The 11,206-nt window shown below is 39.5% G+C and overlaps 1 pseudogene; it reads right to left on the bottom strand.

Moving 5' to 3' along the window:
• Nucleotides 1–467: 467 nt before the first annotated feature.
• LOC142434128 (mitochondrial import inner membrane translocase subunit Tim13 pseudogene) lies at nucleotides 468–755 on the bottom strand (annotated as a pseudogene).
• Nucleotides 756–11,206: the final 10,451 nt, after the last annotated feature.

The raw sequence follows: 11,206 nt of genomic DNA, 5'->3' as shown, positions 1-11,206 counted from the left end.
CTAATTTAAGCCAATTGTCTTTGTTATAATAATGGTAATACCTCTAATTTTTGACCAAGAAGCATAAGGGTATGAGTAGCTGTTACTTGTTGATAGACACATTTTTTTTTCGCTTGTCAGCAGTTTATTTCACAGCCTAAAGTGGATTTGCCTCAGGTGAGCGCAAGTCGGCTTTGGCCTGCCGGCCCCATCCTCCACCAAAGTCCAAACAAGAAGGGTTGCATGGGGCATGAAGTCGACCTTGGAGCACAAAGGGGGTCTCCGCGGCCTGACCTTGAGCTGTCAGCATGTTAGGAAGGCACTGGGTCCCCAGACACAATTTACACTGGAGGCGGACAGGGTGAGGTTCAGTGTCCAGTGAGGGGCAGTCCAGGCGCTACGGAACCACGCTTCTTCGCCATCCGGTCTCAGAATGTTTATGGATAAGGGCATAGGGGTTGGAGGGAGGGGCTCCTGGAGGGTCCTTGTTACATGTTGGCTCGCTCACGCTGCAATCGCGAGTTGTAGGCACGGGATACCGTGTTCCAGGCGTCCATGTAGCGGTCCATGCATATGGCGATGCACTTCTGCTCAGAATTATCCAGGGAGCTCCCAGGCTTTCCTATGCACTTCCGGAAGCACTTGTCCGTCATCCTCTGTAGAAACTCCTGCGCGTTGGTGACGGCAATCTGTACTTTCACCTGCTCCATGATGACCCCGGCGTCCAGCTTCCCGCCCCCGGAGTTCCGGAAATCTGAGCCGAAGCCGCCCTCCATTGCTCCGCAAAGTCACCCGGACCGCCACCGCGTGCCGATAGACACATTTTTAAGGTTAAGGAAGTGCTCTTTTATTTCTAATTCACAATAAGATTTCATTATTTTATAATCGGGAATGCTTGTGAAATTTTGTCGGATGCCCTGTCAACTCGTATCAAGCACATCGTATATTAATGGGCATCCAAAAACTAAACCTACTTTGCATTTCTGAAAGAAACCATTTTGGGTCATGGTGAATTACTTCAAAATTATCTGTTGCATCGGCTTTGCTATTTGTCTTTTATTATTTTTGTTTCTATGCTTGTATGTAATTTGACCGCTATCATTTTTCAGGGTTTAGTAAAATGGTTTCTCTAACTTCATGAAATGAATTGGAAGGCTACTTCTTTCTCTACGTTTTAAAATATCTCAAATCATAAAGAATGTACTCCTCGAGTCTTTGATATATAATTCCTCCATCCCCCTTATACAACATCCAGATCTCAAACGTTTTTCTCTATGCATATTGTTTCATTTAAATTTTTGATATTTACGTGGTTGGTGTTGTTAATATCCATTTGATTTCATGATTTCCTGTTTTATTAGAATACACATATTAATATAATATATAACAATTTTGTGGTTATGGCTCATTTCAGACCTCTCATTTTGCCCACTTTCTGTTTCTCATTTCCCCCCTTCCGATTTCCCAGTTGTTGGCAGTTTTATTCCTATTTTCAGTTTCTTGGTTTGGGTTTGACTTATCACTTCTAGTCCTGTCTGTTTTAGTTTGGTTTCTAATTTAAAAAAATTAATTCCTTTCTTTTTATTTTTGTTTATTTGCTGTGCTTTTTCTAAATTCTCAAGTTGACCACTTCATTCATTTTTCCATTTTCTGCATGTCAGGGTAAGTCAGAAAGCATTGCTACTAGAGAGTCATGCATTCACGGTTTACTCCTAGGGAAACATACTTAAACATGTGGATAGCTGCAGACACATTCCCTCAGTGGTATTTTTGTCTTTGTCTCACCAGAGTGCCTTTCCAAAAGGGCTCAATCACAACAATGGCTTCTGAGAAGGTGTGGTCCAGTGAAATTCAAGTCACAGAAGCCAGTGGAATAAGAATATTGGAGTGACTGCCTTGGGGGGGCTACAAAGGGGTAATGTTGATAGATTTTCTTGAAGGACACAAGATGACCATGAGAGCTTCTTAGAAAGATTACTATTTTTTAATATGAAACTGCATATTCAAGACAAAGGCCAGGAAACTTGAACCTAAGTAAGTTCTTTATAGCACAACATTGCACCTTCTCATTCCTAAGGGTAACAAGGAAGAACCTATGAGAATTTCATTGGGAAACTTTATCCCAAACACCCCACATCCCTGATATTGCCCCTACAGACTTTGATTTGCCCCTCAAACTCAAAGTAGATTCAAAAGAACGTGATTTGAATCCCTGGAGGAAGCCACAGCCACCGTTTTGACCTGGTGCAAGTTGAAGAGTGCAGAATTCTTTAGGGAAGATGTTCACGAGCTAGAAACATCTCCTTCAGAGGCTTAGAGACCTAGATGTTGATAAACAGTAGCTTCACATTTTGTTATTTTTCTTTAGTAAAGGTAATTTTAAAAATAATTTTGCAGCACTATTTTTTGGCTTGGCCTCCAAGAAATAGTTTCTGAAGTTTACAAATTGCTCACTGAACAAGTTTCGCCTTCATTTTATATATAAGCTTCTTTGTGCTATTAATTTGTGAGCAGCTCATACTTGCAATTTGGCTTACATTTTAATTGAAGTTACTCCAAATAGAATTTTTACAATTCCAACTGAGTACAATTTATTATTCATGGCTAGTTTTGTGAAAATATCAGATAATGTCCTATTTACATCTCTGCAACAGATTTAGGCAGGTCCTGTTTGATATTTGTGGGAAATATTTCATTTAATTTGGGGGGAGCAGAAAACAATCAATGATATTTTCTTGTTTCTACTTTAAATGAAACCGATAATTTATTTACTGTTGCTGTATTTTACATATTTATGCATTTATATTTTGCTTTTTTGATCTACCAATTTCTTAGGGAATGCCACTGAATTCCTCCCCAAGAATTATTTTTTATTTTTGTTCTTCTAAGACTTGCTTTTTCTAGGAGCCCCAGTGGAATGGTGGGTTACACATTGGGCTGCTAATTGCAAGATCACTAGTTTGAAACCACCAGTCACTCCACTGGAGAAAGATGAGGCTTCCTGCCCCATAACGAGTTATTCACTGGGATCAAGCATTAGAAACCCACAAGGGAAGTTCTGCCTCATCTTATTGGTCTCCATGAGACAAAAGTGCTTGGATGGCAATGAGTTTTTGCTTTATATATCTTGAAATAATCATCCCTACATTTGTATTGCCAGGTTAGAAATGGTAGATTGTGTTTTATTCTGGTAGATTTATTTTTAAGGTAATCATTAATAAAGTACTGCATATACTTGAGTATAAGCCAGCCCGAATATCAGCTGAGGCACCTAATTTTACCACAAAAACGGCATTAAAAATGTCCCGAAAAAAACTCAGCTTTTACACGAGTATGTACGGTAGACTGTGGCTAAGCAAGAGTTATCAAAATGGGCAAAAAATTCAATGCCAGGTCACATGTCGTTAGATGTTATGTTGGTTGACTCATAGCGACCCCATGTGTGAACCCCTAGTTGCAGCACCTTTGCCAGTTCAGATCATTGAGGGTTTTCCTCCTTTTTAAAATTGACCCTCTATTTGACCAAGTGCAGGAACCCTGGTGGCCTAGTAGCTATGTGTTGAGTTTCGATCCTCATGGTCAGCAGTTCAAAACTACCAGCAGCTCTGAGGGAGAAAGGCTGAGCTTCCTACTCCTGTAACAGTTACAGTCTCAGAAACCCACAGGAATCACTGTATATCAGCATTTACTTGATGGCAATATGTTTTTGGAGTTATTGTCCAAAATATGGTTCCCTCTCCAGAGAAAGATAACATGTAGTCTTCCACTGTCATTTCGAAAGAGCACTCTGGTTGTACTTCTTCCAAATCAAATTTATTCATTCTTGTGACAGTTCCTGGTATATCCAACATTCTTCACCAACATCAGTTCAGAAGCGCAATTTCTTCTTTGATTCCTCATGATTGTTTTGCTTTTGCGCGCATATGAGGAGATTGAAAACACTGTAGCTTGGGTCAATTTCTTTGGTTGTCCAATAGAGATGATAATTATTTTCTGTATGCCGTATTGTGCAGAATATAAGAAGGATACTTATATTTAGTTTCTGCGCATTGTATTCTAGGCACTGTTCTAGGTATTTTAACATTTGTTGGCCAATTCAATTCTTATTTTGACTTAGTATTGTTATTCCCATTTATATATGAGGAAACTAATGTGAATAGACTAACTTGTTTTGGTTCATGTTGTCAGCAACGCTCCCACTTGGCATGCAAACTAGGCATTCTGACTCCAAGGCCCATAGGTTTGTTGTTTTTTTTTGATATCTTGAGGATGTAATCCTCAACATTTATCCATGGTTTATAAACAGAAAGGCAAGTATATATGTTATTGAAACATACTCTTACAGTCATTTTCCATTATATTGTTTTATTCACCATTTCCATGGGCCCCACATTGACTAACAAAACTACCCTTCTACCTGTAAAAAATGACCACAAAATAGGGGTGGTCTGAGTTCCCCTCCTAATAAGCGGCATCCATGTGAAGCTGCTCTCATTGGGCTTACACGTGGAAAAGGGGATTGATTCATGGCCTCAGTGGTTAAGGCAAAGAGGAACTGTTATATGTGCCCAGGTAAAGGAAATCTAGAAATCTGCAGAAAGTGTTAAACCCAACCCTCAGATATTAATCCTAAAAGGTGTAAAATGCAGAATAAATTGCAAGTATCCCATGGTGCATCATATTTGGAGGGCGCAGCCCTTTTACAGAAGACCTGCTAAGAGATCCAGGAAATAAAGAAGAAAGTTTTTAAAATACCAAACTTTTAAAGATAAGATATTGCAATCTTCATGTCCTTTATGCCTTTATGTCTTGACTGACAAGGAGTTCAGCACTGAATTTAATGCTTAAATTATAGTAACTCTATTAGGCCAATATACTTGCAACAAGGTGAGTGGGTGCTAGACAAAGTAGTTGGGATTTGTGCTAAAGGTGATGGGCAACCACTGTATTATTTGAGCGAGGGAACAGTATAGTAATTTGTACTTTAAAGAATTGCCCTGTGTCAATTTAGAGGATCAATTGGTGCAAGAAGAGCCAGGAATCAATGAGGCCAATAAAGAAAAGGTTATCTTTTGGAAAGGTACCAAACTTGAATTATAGCATTGGAAGAGGGTCGTAGAGATGGTCAGTGTGCATAATAGGGAGGATCCCACATTTTTGGATAAGGCATTTTTGTGCATTAAGCCAGAGCCATGGTGGCGTACTGGGGTACCTGTTAGGCTGCTTACTGCTAGATTAGCAGTTCAAGCTCACCACCTGCTCTGTGGGAGAAAGATGAAACTTTCTGATCCCTTAAAGATTTAAAGTTTTGGAAACCCAAAGGGGAAATTTACCTCTATCCTATATCATAACTGTGAGTTGAATTAAATCAATGACAGTGGGTTTGGTTTGATTTAGGTTTAACCAGATGTGAACTCATAGGGACCCTATAGGATAGGGTAGAACTGCCCATGTGAGTTTCCCAGACTCTAAGTGTTAATGGAGTAGAACGTTCCATCTTTCTCACACAGAGCGGCTAGTAGTTTCCAACTGCAACCTTATGGAACACAGCCCAACTCTTAACTTCTACACCGGCAGTGCTCAAAAACTATAAGCCAGGGATGTATGACAAGCATGAACAAAAGTCTTGGCTGTTGCTTTCGTGATCTTTGCAAACCAACCTCACTGTCATTGAGTTGATTCCAACTCATGGTGACCCCAGAGGCCCAGGGTGAGCTGGCCGCTGTGGGTTTCTGAGACTGTAACTCTTTAGTACAAAGCCTTGTGCTGCAACAACAGGACCGGTAAAAGTGGAGAGCTGTTGCAAACAGAAATTTATTCTCCCAGTTTGGGAGGTTAGAAGTTTGTATCCTGGTTTCTAGTTCCAAGGGAAAGTCTGCGCTCTCTGTTGGGTCTGGAGGAAGGTCCTTTCCACCAGTCACTATGTACAGGCCCTGTGATTCTCGTCGATCTCCGTGTGTCTTACAATCAATTTTCCCTGGGTCTAGAAGGTTACCAACACAGGGACTTTGAGATCAAAGGACACATTCCCTCCCATCTCGTGAGAGATGATTATATATCACACAACTACCAGACTCCTATGAACCATGACTCAGCCACACTGGCATCTATTTTGAAGGACACAATTTAATCCATGATAGCTGTGGAGCTCCAAGTTCTAAATTGGATATAACAGCATATATCAAACTTTAATACACATGTCACGGGATGTGCTGACCCTGAGAATATGGATTCTAAGTCTGTAGATTTGAATTTCTAACATTCAGGTAATGGTGATGCTACTGACTCTTGGAACTCACTTTTAATAACAAATTTTTAATCATTTTCTCACTCTAAATCAGAAACATTTGCTTTCAGCTTTTCTGGTTCTCTCATGTTCTTAGGTTTCATGTCTTGGTTTTTACTGCTAGACTCTGCATCCCTTTGACCAATAGTTCATTTTAGGTAACATCTCATGGATTGAAAACAGAACTCAGCCTCTCAATATTGTCCTTGGGCTAACATTATAAATTTATGAATGACTAACACATATATTAAACAGACTCTGTAAGTGTTCTATCTATGAGTCTCTGGCCCTTATCTTCCTGGTGCATGCTGTCTACGTTTACAGTTCCTGGTTTTTTATGTCAATTTTTTTGTTTCCTTTTACTCAGGATTATTTCTGTTGACAGGGTTGACTCTATCGCTGTATATAGCAGGTTAGATGAGCCAGTTCAGAATCCCTCAACTAATGAAGGAGTATGCATACCTAGTCTAATACTTAATAAGTTCGAATATAAATACCTAAGCTCCCATGCCTCTGAAATAGAATTACTTTCAGGTGCATATACAATCTTTCCCAGAGTCTTCCACCAGGCATTCACTCTACTTACATGAGCCAGTTGTGTGAATATTTGCTTTTACCAGTTACTTTACCTTCCCTGTGTTGCCTTTCTAGTGCTCTATTAGTTTTGGACATTTTAACTTAGGCAATCATGATTTACTATGACAGGAATGACAAATTTAAAGAGGAATGGCATTGCACTCATGATCCCAAAGGACATTTAAAGATCTCTCTTGATGTTCAATACTGTCTGCGATGGTATAATCTCTATGACTACAATGTGGGAACAGACTATGGAAAAGCAGCCAAAATGAACCCAAACCTTTGATTGTGGAACAGACCATCAGTTGCTCATGTGTAAGTTCTGGTTAGGTTGAAGAAAATTAGTACAAGTCTTTGGGAGCTAAAATACTAATATATCCCACCTGAATTTTGAGAACATCTCAAGAATAGATTTGACTCATTGTACATTAATAACAGAAGACCTGAAAGTGAGTGGGGTGACTTCAAGAACAACATACATGAAGAAAACAAAAGGTTATTAAAAGTCAGGAAAGAAAGAAAAGATCAATGTGGACATGAGAAGAGATTCTGAAACTTGCCCTTTAACATAGAGTGGCTAATGAACCTGGAAGCAATTATGAAACAAAAGAGCTGAAGAAGAGAATTTTAAAACAACAATTAGAGAAGACAAAGTAAAGTATTATAATGAAATGTTCAAAGACATAGAGTTAGAAAGCCAAAATGGAAGAACACGCTCCGATTATCTCCATGGCAATGAATGGATTTGGTTTGTCATTTATGTATACGCGCAATGACACAGCACATCTTAATTTGAAAGACCTGAAGAGAATATTTAAGCTTCAAGCTTCCAGTTGTGATGCTAAAAGGATCTGTAGGCAAAATATTGAATGATGCAGGAAGCATCAAAAGAAGAGGATGCACAGTCACTGTAACAAATAGAATTGGTAGACATCAAAACAGTTTAGGAGGTAGCATACGATCAAGAACATATACTACTGAAGGAAGAAGTACAAGCTGCCCTGAAGGCATTAGCGGGATCATGTCTCCTGGAATTAACTCCATACAAATAGACAAGTTTCAACAAGCTAATGAAGCAATGGGAACACTCACTTGTCAATAAACTAGGAAGACAGATACTGATCTATCCATACTTGTACCCATTCCAAAGAAAGGTGACCCAATAGATTTCAGAAGTTCTTGAATCGTGCCGTTAGCATCACCTGCAAGTCATTAATAAGTAGTTGCAACAGCACATCAACAGGGAGCTGCCAGAAAGTCAAGCCATAGTTAAAAGGAGAAGCAGCAGAAGGGATGTATTGACGTCAGATGGATCTTGACAGAAACCAGGTTGGCTTGTATTTTATGAACTATCTATTCAACTATGTGCATCATAACAATATGTGGATAGTATTGAGAGAAATGGGAATCCTAGACCCTTTCCTTGTGATCATGTGGAACCTGTATGTGGCTCAATAAATAGTCGTTTGAACGGAATAAGGGGATACTGCATGGTTTAATATCCAGAGACATGCCCATTAGGGTTGGATTCTTTCACCATGTTTCTTCAATCTGTATGCTGAGCAAACCATTTGGTAAGCTGAACTGTTTGAAGAAGGACATGGTAACAGGAATGGAAGAAGGCTTGTTAACAACCTTTGAGTTATTGTAGATGCCATGTCCTGGTTTGCTGAAATTGAGGAGGACTTGAAGCACTTCCTGATGAAGATCAATGATTTCAGCCTTCACTATGGATTACAATTTAATGTAAAGACAACCCAAATCCTCACAACTGTACCAATAGGCACCATCATGATAAATATAGAAAAGATTGAAGTTGTGACGGCTTTTATATCACTTGAATCCACAACCAGTGTTCATGACAGTAGCAGTCAAGAAATCAAACCTAAAGTATTGAAGACCAAGGATGTTACTAGAAGATTAAGGTATCCCTGACCCGTTCAATCACCTACGCATTTGAGGGTTGGACATTGACTTCAGAGGAACAAAGAATAATTGATACATGTGAGTTAGGGTACTAGCAACAATGGTACTCGAAAAGTGCCATGAACTATAAAAACAGCAAACAAATCTGTTTGAAGCATAGCTAGGATGTTCGTTAGAAGCAAGGAAGGCCAGACTTCATTTCACTTCCTTTGTTCATGTTATTAGGAGAGAGCAATTGCTGTACAGCAGTGGTTCTCTACCTTCCCAGTACCGCAACCCTTTCATACAGTTCCTCAGGTTGTGGTGACCCTAGACCATAAAATTATTTTTGTTGCTACTTCATACCGGTCATTTTGCTACTGTTATGAATTGGGCGACCCCTATGAAAGGGTCATTCGATCCCCAAAGGGGTCGCGACCCAAAGGTTGAGAACCACTGCTGTTGGTAAAAGGCCATCTTCCTTTGCTAGGTAGAAGGGCAGTGGAAAAGAGGAATACCCTCCGTGAGGTGGATTGGCCTGATAGTTGCAGCAACGGATTGATGGGTTCAAACCTAATAATTAGGATTAGGAAGGACCTGGCATTGCCTCCTTCTCTTGGACATAGGGTTGTTATGAGCTTGCACAAACTTCATGGCACCCACCAGCCACATTAGAGAGTCCCAGGGTCACCTGTTAAACATATTGCTTCTGTAGCAAAGTCAAAGGCCTAGCTGCTCATTAAACTGCATCCATGAGCTGACCAGGAGGGACCATGTGAAGTGAAAGAAAACATGTTTGAGGATGGAAGCAAGGCAACTATGATCTATCACTATGTATCGAATAAAATAAATGCTGAAGGGTAGTGGCCATCCATTAGAATGAGAACCAAAGGAGTGTTACTTTCAGATACAGTGTTTTCTCCTGATTTCTTATTTATGTATCTAGCTGTCTTCTGGGCAACTCAACTTGAACCTGAAGGTTTGTGTTTATTGTTTTGAACCTAAAGTTTTTTGTTTTTTGAACCTGAAGTTTTTCATGGAGAAACCTTAAGGTCATTCTGAATGTATCTTTTATAGGTTGCTATGAGTCAGAGTCAACCGGATGTCAGTGAGTTTGCTTTTGGCATCCAGTCTGCAAGGTACTACCATGGCTCCGTGGTTAAAATAAATCAAATTCGGGTGGGCTGAAGCCACCAGTCACTGCACAGGAGAAAGGTGAGGCAGTCAGCTGATATACAGAATTTCAACCTGGGAACCTCGAGAGTTGCTGAGTTCAAAGTGACTCTGTGGCAGTGAATGAGTTTGGTTTGCTGCTTATTTATATGACAGATTGTTGTTCGTTTATTTTTTTTAGAGAGTGCAAGAAGTTCATAGACATTTTCAAATGTCAGAGAGAGTAGTCAAGCAGTTTAAGGCTGAACATTATTGACGATGGCTTCTGGTTCCTGCAGTTAAGGAAGTTATCTGTCGTCAACCAGAGCAGCTCGAATTCAATATGTGGTTTCTTATTTGTGATGCCTTGAAGGGGAGCTTTGAGCTGTGAATGAAGTTCATTGAAAATCTAGAATATCAGGGGGAGTGGAATAGGGATGGAGAAGATATTTAAGAAATATTCCAAGAATTCATTGTGTTCCAATTAACATTTACCTTTCTGTAGACGATAATGTTATGCGCAACACCCCTCCACTTTAAAAAAAAAACATAGTCCCATCATTGAGAGTTTAGTTTGCAAATCTTTTCATTTGCATGTACCAGGTAGTAAAGAAAAAGGAAAAACTTACGGGCAGCTAGACAATCTAGTAATATGATTGTGGGGTAAGTGTTCATATGTATAGAGTGTGAGAGCTCTTAAACCATGCCACATTAGCACCCAAGGACAGAATGTTTTGGCCTGAGGGAATATTTGTTGACTGAAACTTTTGAAAATATATCATGTGGAGAAGGCACAGCCTTAGGTCACTCATATTTGGGAAGATGGCACACAGACTTGGGAAATATTCCCATTTGTTCTGTGGAGGTATTCCAGCCCTCCTGACGTACAAGATGTAAAAAGGTCCCTAGAGTATGAATTATTAAGAGGGTGAAGTGTCAAAAATGAGCTCCATTTCAAGCACGCCTGAGGTATCCTTCTTACAAATTTTATAGACACTTGTACATTTTATTCACGAAATGCCTCTTACCAAAATGCTTGGGGCATGGTACATGAGTGATAAATGTGTTGGAAATATAATGAAAAGGTGGTAAATTATACACAAGAATAGAACAAAGTCTTTGGAAGAGTTCTCAATTGACTTGCCTCTCCCTGCTCTCTAAAAGATAGAACTAAAATGAAGTAGAAACAAAAATGCTCATTGAACACTTGTATCTATTGGCTAGGTAATCTTGTCAATGATTTTTCTAGCGGACAACTTCTATTGCTCTATAAGTTATAATTTAGATAGAAATGTATTTCTTGGC

Source organism: Tenrec ecaudatus, chromosome X (assembly GCF_050624435.1).
Source record: "Tenrec ecaudatus isolate mTenEca1 chromosome X, mTenEca1.hap1, whole genome shotgun sequence".
NCBI lineage: Eukaryota > Metazoa > Chordata > Mammalia > Afrosoricida > Tenrecidae > Tenrec > Tenrec ecaudatus.
Note: the sequence above shows the minus strand (reverse complement) of the source record. Positions and strands in the feature narration are given on the sequence as shown.